General features: G+C 40.8%; 1 pseudogene; it reads right to left on the bottom strand.

Annotated features, from left to right (window-relative positions):
* Positions 1-709: 709 nt before the first annotated feature.
* The window catches only part of LOC106300123, a 77,787-nt pseudogene continuing 65,637 nt past the window's right edge, over positions 710-12,859 (bottom strand).

Below are 12,859 nucleotides of genomic sequence, written 5' to 3'. Positions count from 1 at the left end.
TTTATTTATTCAATAATGAAATACTAATCCAACAAACAAAAAAATATATAAGAAAAAATAAACACATGTGAAAGTTTGATACAATCTATTTGATGGAGAACAAGTATACTCTAATATTATTATGTTTGAACAACCTTCATATATTCGATAATATAAATTTATGAAGATAAAAGTTTAATTTTTTTAATAACTTGTGAAAGTTTGAAACAACCAATTCAATAAAAAAAAATATACGTTAAAATTATTATGTTTTAAAAAGTGATAGAAACACCTCATATACATTATAATATATACCAATTTAGAATTGAAAACAAAATATTTATATAAAAATAAATGAAAACAAACATCCGCGCGGTTGCGCGGATCGAGATCTAGTGAAATCATTAAGGCCTATTATCAAAATCCGTTATCTGCTGTTCAACAAAAAAAAAACCCCATAAATATGTTCATGCGAAGCTTCGAGGATCTAATCAAGCTATAGATTACTGTGTTATTAGAAAATGAATTTCAAATAAAAAGTAAGTAAAACAAAGATAAAGAGCAAGAACTAAAAATAATAATTCAAGAATTCTTAAAGCATATAATTGCATACCAAATCAAGTTTGTTATTAATGAAGCAAGAAGTAAATAGTCAAAAGATAGTAAGAAGAAAACAAGATAATACAGATAAAACACACACATTTCTCCCCAGTTTCTTGGACCATATATGTCATGGCTTAAGCACATGAGATGCTCTAAGAGTGCTGAAGAATCTAGCAACCACATTTGTCTCCAATACTTGTAAGCCCTCTTCAGATGTGATGCATGGTGGAGTCTTGTAATGAGTAATCGAAGCACCTTTTGAGATGGACAAGTTCATAAGAGAATCGAACGTTCCATCATCCACTACTCTCATCTCGAGAGGCCCTATAAATTCGTTAGACCGACAGTACATGTATTCCTCATCAAAGGTATCCTCCATTACTAAACAACACTCCAAGAATGTCTTTTCATAAAGGTCCTTTATGTCTTCCTCTTTAGCCTTTACTTCCCAATATATCACATAGTGACCCGGACTACTGGAGATATCAGCATAGCTAGTGAAAGCTACAAGCCTTAGATCTGATGACTCAAGAACCAGCTTTGCTCGATTTATTGCCTTGAACAAGTATTCTTCATTTGTCCGGTCCGTATCAATGCTTAACAACGTGTTCTCTCGTCCTATAACCCTAAACGTAGGTGCCTTGTTGTGGAATCCAGTCACCTTAACAATATCTCCGATCCTCATTCTATACAAACCCCATAAGTTTGTGACCAATAACTGGTAAGAACAGCCGAGTTTGACGTCTGCTAGGTCCACGACATCACCATTGCCTCCCTCCGTTGGTATAAACTCGAAGTAAGATAAGTTGGGAATGAGCGTGTAAGAGGTGTCTTCAGGTTTACACAAAGGATCATCAGTATTAATACCGAACATTGACTCGGAAGAAGCATAAAATGTTGAAACAAGAGGCAAGTCACCGCAGTAATGTTTCAGTGTAGGGACATATTGTGCCATTGAACCTGTAGCAATAGCTTCAACATATAAGGTTTGTGGCCATTGTTTCTTCATTATACATATACATTAGACCTTAAGAGATAAATATGTATTGAGATATGATAAGCTTGACATCCGATAAGTCAGCTATCGACAGTTTGTATAAATACCTTTGTAAAGTCATGAATAAGAACAACACATTTACTAATATTCACATGGTATCAGAGCTAAGATATATCAAACAATGAGTTTACTAATATTCACATGGTCGCGGCTTCCCATGGTCGCGGCTTCAGCAGAGGGAGTGGTCGCGGCTCAGGCGCAGGATGTGGGAGAGGCGCAACAGCTAACACAGCTCACGCAACATCGCCTCATGTTTCAACCATCTCTGATCTCACTCAAGAACAACTAAAGGCTATTACTCAGATCATTCAAAACAGACCGAGTGGTTCTGCAGATAAGTTGTCTGGTAAGAACCTTGGAGAAGTAATAATTGATACAGGTGCTTCGCATCATATGACTGGTGATGTCTCATTGCTGGTAAACGTGAAGGAGACGACTCCGTGTAATGTTGGCTTTGCTGATGGCAGTGTCACAAAGTCGTCGAGTCTGGGAACAATGGTTTTGTCTGATCGACTGTTGCTACAAGACGTTCTTCATGTTCCAGACTTAAATTGTTCATTGATTTCAGTCTCGAAATTACTTAAGCACATGAACTGTTTTGCGTTGTTTACTGATGCGATTTGTCTTCTACAAGACCGTTCTACGAAGACTATGATTGGAGCTGGTGAGGAACGTGATGGGGTGTACTATTTCAGAGATGTCAAGTCAGATCGGGTCAACAAGACTACTAAGAATGTCAATCATCTGCTGTGGCATCGAAGACTAGGACATCCTGCGTTTTCTGTGCTTTGTGATTTACCTATGTTTTCTGGTGTTGGTAATAATGCTAGCTCTAGTCTTTGTGACGTGTGTTATAGGGCTAAGAAAACAAGAGATTCTTTTCCTGATAGTTTGAATAAAGCAGAAGTTTGTTTCGGTTTAATCCATGTTGATGTTTGGGGGCCATACAGAGTGCCTTCTTCTAATGGGGCAGTATATTTTCTTACTATACTGGATGACTTCTCTCGAGCAACTTGGACGTACCTCTTACTTGCGAAGTCGGAGGTTCGAACAGTACTGCAAAATTTCCGTGCGTACTCTGAGAGACAGTTTAACAAACTTGTAAAGATGGTGAGAAGTGATAATGGTAGTGAGTTTACATGTTTGGGCTCGTTCTTTAACGAGAAATAAATTATACATCAGACATCGTGTGTTGCAACTCCACAACAAAATGGACGAGTGGAGAGGAAACACATACATATTTTGAATGTGGCTCGGGCTTTATTGTTCCAAGCAGGAATGCCAGTTCGGTTCTGGGGTGAGGCGATCTCAACAGCAACTTACTTGATTAACCTGACCCCGACAAAGATTCTTCAAGGGCTTACTCCACATGAAGTGTTGTTTGGACACAAGCCATCATATGAGCATCTCCTAGTCTTTGGTGTTTCTTGTTATGTCCATCGCAACGCGGGAGACAAAGACAAGTTCGGGACTAGAAGTAGACATTGCATATTTGTTGGTTATCCTTTTGCAAAGAAAGGATGGAGAGTGTATGACATAGATAAGAATGAGTTTTTTTGTCTCAAGAGATGTAGTTTTCGAGGAGGATGTGTTTCCAACGGCTAAAGAGGGTGTAGTTCGTACGATTGAACATGAAGGACTGATGTCGTCTGATGATGACTGGCATATTGTCGAAGTTGCAGAGGACAGGGGGAGTACATGTGAAGTTCCTCTCTATGGAAATAGCGGAATAGATATTGTCACCGAAGAGAAAGAAAATAGTGACCACGATCATGTAGATGTTGAAAATACACATGAAGCAGTTGTTGTGGATACAACACCAGCTACTGAGGCAATGGAGAATAGGCCAACAACGCAATAACTAGGCAGAGGAGAGAGAGATAAACAGAGACCTGCAAAGTTTAATGATTACTTTTTGTACAATGGAAGAATGTTGCAGAATCCAGACCCCCATCACACTCTCATCGCGGCTTCCAACGAGTCTAGTATGGTCCAAGGTATGCCATATCCACTTGATAAGTTTGTATCTGACTTGAATTTCTCACCTGCGCATCAAGCTTTCTTAGCAGCAGTGACAAAAAAAGTTGAACCAAGGAACTTCAAGGAGGCAGTTCAATATGAGATTTGGAGAAATTCAATGAAAAGTGAGATCAAAGCGTTTGAAATAAATAAGACCTACAGCATTGTGGATCTGCCACCTGGGAAGACTGCCATTGGGAATATGTGGATCTTTAAATATAAATACAATGCAGACGGAACTGTCGAGAGACCTAAGTCACGGTTGGTAGCATTGGGTAATCGACATGTTGAAGGTGAGGACTATGATGAAACCTTTGCCCCAGTAGCCAAGATGACTACAATACGAGGATTGCTGCGTGTTGTTGTGGGGAAAGGCTGGATAGTGCATCAAATGGATGTACATAACGCTTTCCTCCATGGAGAGCTGCATGAAGAAGTTTATATGAAGTTACCGCAAGGTTTTCGTCATCCTGATCCACGAAAGGTTTGTCGATTACATAAGGCTGTTTATTGCCTGAAACAAGCGCCTAGATGTTGGTTTGCAAAGTTGACACATTCACTTAAAAAGTATGGGTTTCATCATTCCTATTCAGATTATTCATTGTTTACGTATGAGAAGAATGGTTTGGAGTTGAAGGTTCTGATATATGTCGATGATCTTATTGTGTGTGGCAATGATATGGAGTTGGTTACTAAATTTAAAGAGTATCTTAGACGTTGCTTTCGTATGAAGGATCTAGGGAAACTCAAGTATTTCCTAGGGATTGAAGTTGGAAGAGGAGAGGAAGGTTTTATGCTTACCCATCGTAAATATGCACTTGATATTATTGAGGAAACGGGTCTGCTTGGTGCCACACCAGTGGCGACACCAATGGAACAAAGACATCAGTTGGGGACTGACAAAAGTGCATTTCTAAAAGATGCAAGGAAGTATAGACTGTTGGTAAGACGCTTGATATATTTGTCGGTGACAAGGCCAGACCTTACCTACGCTGTCCATATCTTGTCGCAGTTCATGCAGACACCAAGAGAGAATCAGTGGGAAGCTGCCCTGCGTGTGGTTCGTTACTTGAAAGGGACGGCTGGTCAAGGGATTCTGCTGAGTTCTAGTTCTGATTTCAGCATATCGGTGTACTGCGATGCTGACTGGAACTCGTGCCCTACTAGCCGCAGATCAGTAAGTTCGTTCGTTACTCTCGTTGGAGGGTCCCCTATCTCTTGGAAGACTGAAAAACAAGATGTGGTGTCGCATTCTTCAGCCGAATCCGAGTATAGATCCATGTCTGAGGCAACGAGAGAGATCAAATGGCTCGTAAGGTTGGCAAAAGACTTGGGTTTCGAACCTAAAGGAGCTGTTAAACTATATTGTGACAGCAAATCCGCCATATATGTAGCAGCTAATCCGGTGTTCCATGAGCGAACTAAACATTTTGAATCTGATTGTCATAACATAAGGAATGCGATAAAAGCTGGTCTAATATCTACAGTCCATGTTCGCACTAATGAGCAGCTAGCGGATGTATTGACCAAAACGCTTGGGAGAGTTCAGTTTGAGAATCTATTGTTCAAGTTGGGTGTTCGAAATCTTCACACTTCCAACTTGAGGGGGAGTATTAGATAAAGATAGTATTTATCTAGGATATACATTAGACCTTAAGAGATAATGTATTGAGATATGATAAGCTTGACATCCGATAAGTCAGCTATCGACAGTTTATATAAATACCTTTGAATAAGAACAACACGTTTACTAATATTCACACATTCCAAGACTTTTGGCTGCATATACTTTCAATCTCGTCTGATAATTTGGGACGGGGCTGACCTCCAAGAACCATAGAAACAGCGTTTCGACAACCAGAGTCAGTGATCCACTCGCTGAGATGACCTGATCGAATATTAGAGCACAGCTCCTTCCAAGAATCTTCAAGAACCATGATTACTCTGACCATACCTGAAGCGAATGTGGAACCAATTCTCGTGACCTCATCTCTTTGGACAAGACCACATAGCAAATGACAGTAAAGGTTTTGCTTGAGGTCACTGCCTAACATAACTTCGTCAGGACTCGTATAAGAGTAGAACCAAGTAGATGGCCAGTTCTTGAAATAGTCGCTCCTTAGGTACCAGCTTATTCCGTCCTCAATGGGCAAGCCACCTGGAGTCTTCGTATCGTGCCCTGTTAAGAAAAACAGCATCCCTTTTCCTCTCTCCACACCTTTCGCATGCCTAATCAGAATAACAACATTTATTTTTATAAAATGAAAATGTATCATCATGGATTCTTCTTTATTTTATTAGCACCAAAGTATCCACGCCAAACTATTCCAAACTCCTTTAATTTTATAAAATTACTTTCTTTTTTTTTTTGGAACAAATGGAAGCACTTAATTTATTATGAATTTTACTAACCACATCTTTGATCCAACTAGTAGTCATAGGCTTAAACCTTATGACTTAATTTTTAAAAGGACTTCCAAAAACCCACAATAGCCAATAGGATATATAATTGGGAGATTGGCTAAATTTTGGAAAGTATTTTTAATGTTAAGAAGATGTTTCAAAATCATTAAAATAGATTTTGTTTTCGATCTCTTTTCTTTGTTGACAAAAACATCAGTACATTTTACACACAAAACACTGGGAAAATATGTGCATTTTACACACGAAGCGCGGAATATTATTTTATTGTTTTTAAAACTATGATTTTTTGGATAATGTAATTATGTGATCACTTTTATTTGTTAAGAACGTTATTTGGTGTTTTTATTGTGTTATGTAGTAGTAATAGTGATATGTTAATATATTTTGTCTTTGTTTTTTCAATAATGTGTTTTTTCTGTATAGTAGTATAGTGAGTCTCTAGTGTAAAAATATATTGAATTTCAATAACTTTGCATTTATGCATTTGTTGATTCTAAGATTAACGGTTTCATCATCAAAATTGTCTTTTATTTTTTTTATATTTTTGAACATTATAACTTTCAAGATGTTTTTGTCTTTTTCCCATATTTTGAAATTGAGCCTTCAACATCTATGTATTTTGTTTACCTTTCTGGTATGCGGTGTTTCTCATCATCACCGAAAAAGACTCACCTCATGCTCTTGTTCTTTATCATCTTCTTCACCTTGAGATTTCTGGTATTTGTTGTAAATCGGGTTTAGGAGTTCCCAGTTGTGCGGTTGTTTCTAGCGTCGTTTTAGGCTGCTCCATTCAATATTGGATGCTCCTCTTCTTCCTTAGATTTTAGCTGATGTTATGAACTGCATCTCTTTGGGTTGGGTCAGAGTTTAGTCGTCTTTAAAGTTGTTTTCTTCGTCGTTGGCTTACCATTGATACTCCCTTCTCGTCTTGGTTTTCAAGATATGGTTTTTGGTGATCTGACTTCTATAGCTCGAGGACGGCTCCACGATTTGATGATTTTGTTTTGTCTACCTTTCCATTTATGTTCCCTCATCTCGTTGCAGCTTTCATCGCTGCTTGCGTCTCTGTGACTCTCTCTTTTGCCATGTTTGCCACTCCAGGTTTGGATAATGTTCTCATCCGGGTATGCTCTGTAGATTTGGAAGATTGTTTCTGGTCTCAAGTCTGGGCTCATGTTTCTCGGGGGTTGGCTTCCGTTCTCCCACACTCATGTTGTTCTCTTCTTCCTTTGCTTCCCTTAGTATAAGTGTGCGGTATTAGTCTCTTGGAAATTTGGTCCCTTCTATCCCGAGCTTTGTGGTTCTTCACCGGCATAGGCGTTTTGTTTGTGCTTGTTTAGTTTGTGAGGTGCTTCTTACCTCTTAGCTGCTGGTTGAGCTTATCGTTCGTTATGTTTGTCTTTTCCTCGTTCGTTATGTATGTCTCTTCCTGCTTCGTGGTGGTTTTGGCCTTCTGTTGATTATTCTTCCTCTAACCCGCTTTCTTGATTCTTTGCATTGGTCCTTGATCATGCTCATTTGTGTTTGAGGGATTGGTTTATCTCAAGATTATCTTTCTACATTTTACTGACTTTTGATTGTTCTGGCCAAGACACTCTATGATAAAGTGGGGTAAGTTAGTTTTCGTTCTTGATCGCCTTTGAGTTCTCGACCTTTATTGAGTTAGTGTTATTTTGACATTTTTTTCTCTGTGATTATGGAGGTTTTATGTTTAGATTATGTGTTCTGCTTTAGTTTGGTTAATATTAAGATAAATATATAGTTGTAAATGAAATAATAGAAAATAGTAAAAAATAATAAATTAGCAAAAATTTATGTTATTTTTAGCTGTGAATAAATTAAATATTTAAAATACATTTATATTTTTTTACTTATTTCTTTATTCGTTTTGCAATTTTTTGAACAATAAAATAGATTATCAAACTTCAAATGATGATGGTTAGTGTGAGAAGGATTAGATAGTATATAATTAGAAAATAGTGAACCAAATTGTAATAATCTAAAAGAAGAAGGATCTAAAATGTAAAAAGATAAAAAAGTGGACACATGTCAACAAACCCCTCTTCCACATGTCATAAGAAGAGAGAAAAGTCTACTTTATATATATAGATAGATAGATTAGTATATATTTTATCTTTCTAATTATGATAATTTAATATTAGGATAATACTGATTATGTATACTTCTTTCGTAGAGATGTTTTGAAGTGAAAATTTTTTGTCAACTGTAATAGAATTGTTTTGTGATAGATTAATATATTAGTTGAATTGTAGACTTATCTCACAGAGAAATTAATTAAAGTTGGAAGTTGGAGAATTCCTCTTCGAAAAAGAAATTCTCTCTCAGGCACGAAATTCTAGGAGGTTAAGCTAAACCAGCTGCTTAGCTTCCCACGGTTTTCTTTAACCGAAATTACTTGTTTTAGCTTTCTCCCTTGTCACTGACCAATCCTGACACTTTCCACCAACCCGGTTCCATTTCTCCTTTGTTTTTTTTTCAAATCTGAAACCACTAGAGAAAAAACTCCCCGGGTTCAACCCCTGACTTTGGTCGGAGGGTCCGCTTTTCCACCGGCGCACCACCCCCGTTCAACGGTGAGACATGGCAGAACTACTCTACTCCGCTTCATCTAGCCACAGGAACATCAACAATTCTGCAAGCCGCTTCTTCTAACCACCAAAACGGCTTCAGCTTCTTAGGGGACCCTTTTAAAGGCACTAGCTTCGACCAATTTCACCAGCAACACACGGGAAGCTCAAACCCTTGTCATTCACCCCAGCGACCCTCCTTCAAGCACGAACTTCAGACAAACTACAATCGCTCGACGCTTCTCCTATGCAGAGAAAGGGAAAGGAATTTCCACACAGACTTCAAAGGCTCCTCTCATCCGTATCAGAGCCCCAGAGATCGACACAGCTCAAGCCATTCGAGACAATGCACTGACACTCATAGGCAGGCTCACCAACCCGAAGGAACAAAAGATATGGAAGCTCATACCGTTCCTGACTCGCAGGTGGAGCGCCAAAGGAGCTGTGACCTGCTCTGACCTGGGACAGAGCTGCTTCCAAGTAAGATTTGAATGCAAGGAAGACCTCGACTACTTCGTGGACCACAGACCATACCACTACGCCCGCTGGATGGTGATTATACAACACAGGGAACCAATCATTGCTCCAAACTACCCTTCTCATATCCCTTTCTGGATATCGCTAAGAGGCTTGCCTCTTCATTACTGGGACAAAGCAATGCTCCACAGAATCGGGAATGAACTCGGTCACTTCGATGGCTTCGAACTGACTTCTGTAGCAGCACGAGTCAGGGTCACTATTGATGGACTGAAACCATTAATAAAAGAAACCATAGTTGAGTTTGACTCTGGAGAAGAAACTATTGTCTCGCTGGAGTACGAGAAATTGGCAAACCACCGTCAACTCTGTAACAGCCTCCTGCACGACGAACACCAATGTCAAATCCAGAGTGACCAAGAATCATACCTCCAGAAACCGGAGAGCTCAAACAAGCTTCAGAAAGACGAAATCAAGCTACACCCCACTGCACTAAGGACCTCATGGCAACAAAAAACCAGTCAATGCCCGCTGACAAAGGAACAGGAAAGCAACATAGGGTGGTCGGAAAAGCGACACTACAGTCAGCGACTAGACAGACATGGAAGACCTTTCGGGACGAGGCCATCAGAGAAGACTACAACACCAGCATATGGGAGTAAACCTCTCAATGCCTCACCGCGATACAGAATTAAGGAGACACCCCGAACTCACAAGAGTCGATCCCCCACTGACTCCCACTCATACCAAAGATAGAGGAAGCCTTCAGCTCCACGACAAGACAACACCTCTAGGAACACTTCTCTGGTCAACCAGCTCAGGGTTGATTCACGTCGACGGTCCTTATCCTTTGGCACTCGCACAAACGGCAAAAACTTGATGTGGCAGGAAAAGATAATCCTAAGCGACGAGGATCACATCAACACTCCATTCAGTACTCCACTACAAAACCATGTAGTAACTAACACAGAAGTGCAATTGCATGAGAACATCATGAATGAACTGCAGGATGTAACGCTCCAATACGTCAATGTCTCAGACCCGGTGGAGAGTGAAACAAGAAGACAAAGGGTACTTGAAGGCGAAACACACAACTTGATGGCGGAAACTGCAGCTACGATGCTAGCCCATGCACTTACCAACGGTAACCGAAATGGAAGCAACCATGCATTCTATGCGACACTGGAGGCAACTGAGAACCCCGGAGGGCAGTTGGCAAGAGAAGATCTGGTATCTGAGGTGGAAAGAGTTTCTCCAGAACCAACTCAACCAATCCAACCGAGGAAAAGGGGTAGACCACCAGGAAAATCCGGCACCACCTCTAAACAACCAGTGCTTAATGGAACGGGGTCAAAGAAACATAAGGTGCAAGCAATCCAGAACTCCCCAGGCATCAGGAGATCATACTCAACCCAGAGTATTGCTGAACAACAAGAAAGCAAAGCGGGAAGTAAGCAGCCTGGACAGAAGAGGAAGCCGCTGATCCAGAAGCCACCTGCTACGGCAGGGCAAGCTAACCCAGAATCAGGGGAAACATGGGAACCGTCTAAGCCAGGAAAGGCAAGGAAGGGAAATGGATCAAGGCCAAAACCGAAACTGGCGGATTTTCACAACCCGTCCAACTCTCTTCCTTAAAGATTCTGAGCTGGAACTGTTGTGGGTTGGGGAATCCCATAACAGTCCAGAGATTGAAGGATCTTAAGAAATAATTTGACCCGGACATCATCTTTATTATGGAAACAAAAAATCCCCCGGAGTTTGTTGCGGAAAAGTTTCTTTGTTTTGGAACTCATGTGTAAACTTGAACGTACTATCTACTTGTGATAATTACATTGATGTTGAAGTTTCCTATAAAAAGAAAAATTTCTTCGCAACGTTTACTTATGGCGCCCCGGAACTACAACAGCAACGACAGGTCCTCCAAAGCCTCACGAACTTGGGAATAGCTAGAACACAACCGTGGTTCCTTACGGGCGACTTCAATGCGATCATCGACAATAGTGAAAAGGAAGGAGGCACTATACGAACTGAAGGGTCCTTTGTGGATTTCAGAACTTTCATGTCACAATGTGACCTCTTCGACCTAAGACACTCGGGTAATTTCTTATCATGGAGAGGCACCCGATATACTCATACGGTACACTGTCGACTTGACAGAGCTATCTCAAATAGCACATGGGCTGAGGAGTTTCCTACGGGAAGATGCTCGTACCTAGCTTTCGAAGGATCAGACCACCGTCAGCTCATATCCTATTTTGAGCCAGACACAAAAAAGAGAAGAGTCCTCTTCAGATACGATCAAAAACTATGCAAGAACGAGGAGGTGAAAAAGCTTATTGGAGAAGTCTGGAACCAGCATCATAGATCACCAATAGAACAAAAAATCACCGCTTGTAGGCAACCAATCTCGAAGTGGAACAAAGATCACCATGAGAACAGTCAAGCAAAAATCAGAGAGGGAAAGAACAGACTGGAACAAGCGATGTCGAGCAGTAACACAAACGAAGCATTGATCGCAGAAATCAACAAAGAACTACGGATGGCTTACAAGGAAGAAGAAGATTATTGGAGACAGCGAAGTAGAACTTTGTGGCTAGCATTGGGAGATAAAAACTCTGGTTTTTCCACGCTACAACAAGAGTAAGGCGTGGGATCAACAAGTTCTCCGTAATCGAAAATGCTGAGGGTGAAGCGGTTTATGAAGAACCAGAGATCCTGGAGGTGATATTGGAGTACTTCTCCAACCTTTTCACAGCAAGCGACTCGTCTCCTACTATGGTACTTGAGGAAGCCCTTATCCGTCGTAAACCAGAGACTGTAAGCTCAGACCTCATTGCTATTCCCACTACCAAAGAAGTCTGCGACGCACTCTTCTCTATCCACCCGGACAAAGCTCCTGGTCCCGATGGCTTTTCCTCGGGTTTCTTCCGAACAAACTAGGCAACCGTAGGCCCTGCTATCACAGAAGAGATAATCGAATTCTTCAGGGATGGAGTTTGGCCGCAGAGTATAAACCTCACCCATATCAGGTTGATACCGAAGATTACCTCTCCCAAGGTAGTAGCGGACTACAGACCTATCGCCATATGCAACGTCTACTACAAGATCATCTCCAAGATTCTAACGGGATGCCTACAACCGATATTGGACTCAATTATCTCCGAGAACCAGTCATCATTCATCCCCGGTAGAGCAATCACGGACAACATTATGATAACTCATGAAACACTCCACTTCCTCAAAACATCAGGAGCAACTAAACATTGTTCCATGGCTATAAAAACGGATATGAGAAAGGCTTACGACAGACTTGAATCGAACTTCGTCGAAGCGGTGTTGAAGAAGTTTGGGTTTCATGACATTTTCTGTGGTTGGATCATGAAGAAGCACAAGGGATGATCACTCCGACGCAGGGGATCCGGCAAGGCGACCCACTCTCCCCGTATCTATTTATTCTCTGCAGTGAGATCTTGTCAGGGATATGTGCAGCAGCTATGCGTCGCGGAACTCTCTCGGGGATTCAAGTCGCCAAAGCCAGCCCAAAGATCAATCACTTACTCTTTGCAGATGATACCATGTTCTTTGCAAAGACAACCGAGAGAAGTGTTATGGCGCTGAAGGAAGTGATCAAAAAATATGAAACGGCTTCTGGACAAGTAATCAACCCCAACAAGTCGGCTATCACTTTCTCAAATAACCCCCCCCCCCCCCC

Source organism: Brassica oleracea, chromosome C6 (genome assembly GCF_000695525.1).
Source record: "Brassica oleracea var. oleracea cultivar TO1000 chromosome C6, BOL, whole genome shotgun sequence".
In the NCBI taxonomy this organism is placed as follows: Eukaryota; Viridiplantae; Streptophyta; class Magnoliopsida; order Brassicales; family Brassicaceae; genus Brassica; species Brassica oleracea.
Note: the sequence above shows the minus strand (reverse complement) of the source record. Positions and strands in the feature narration are given on the sequence as shown.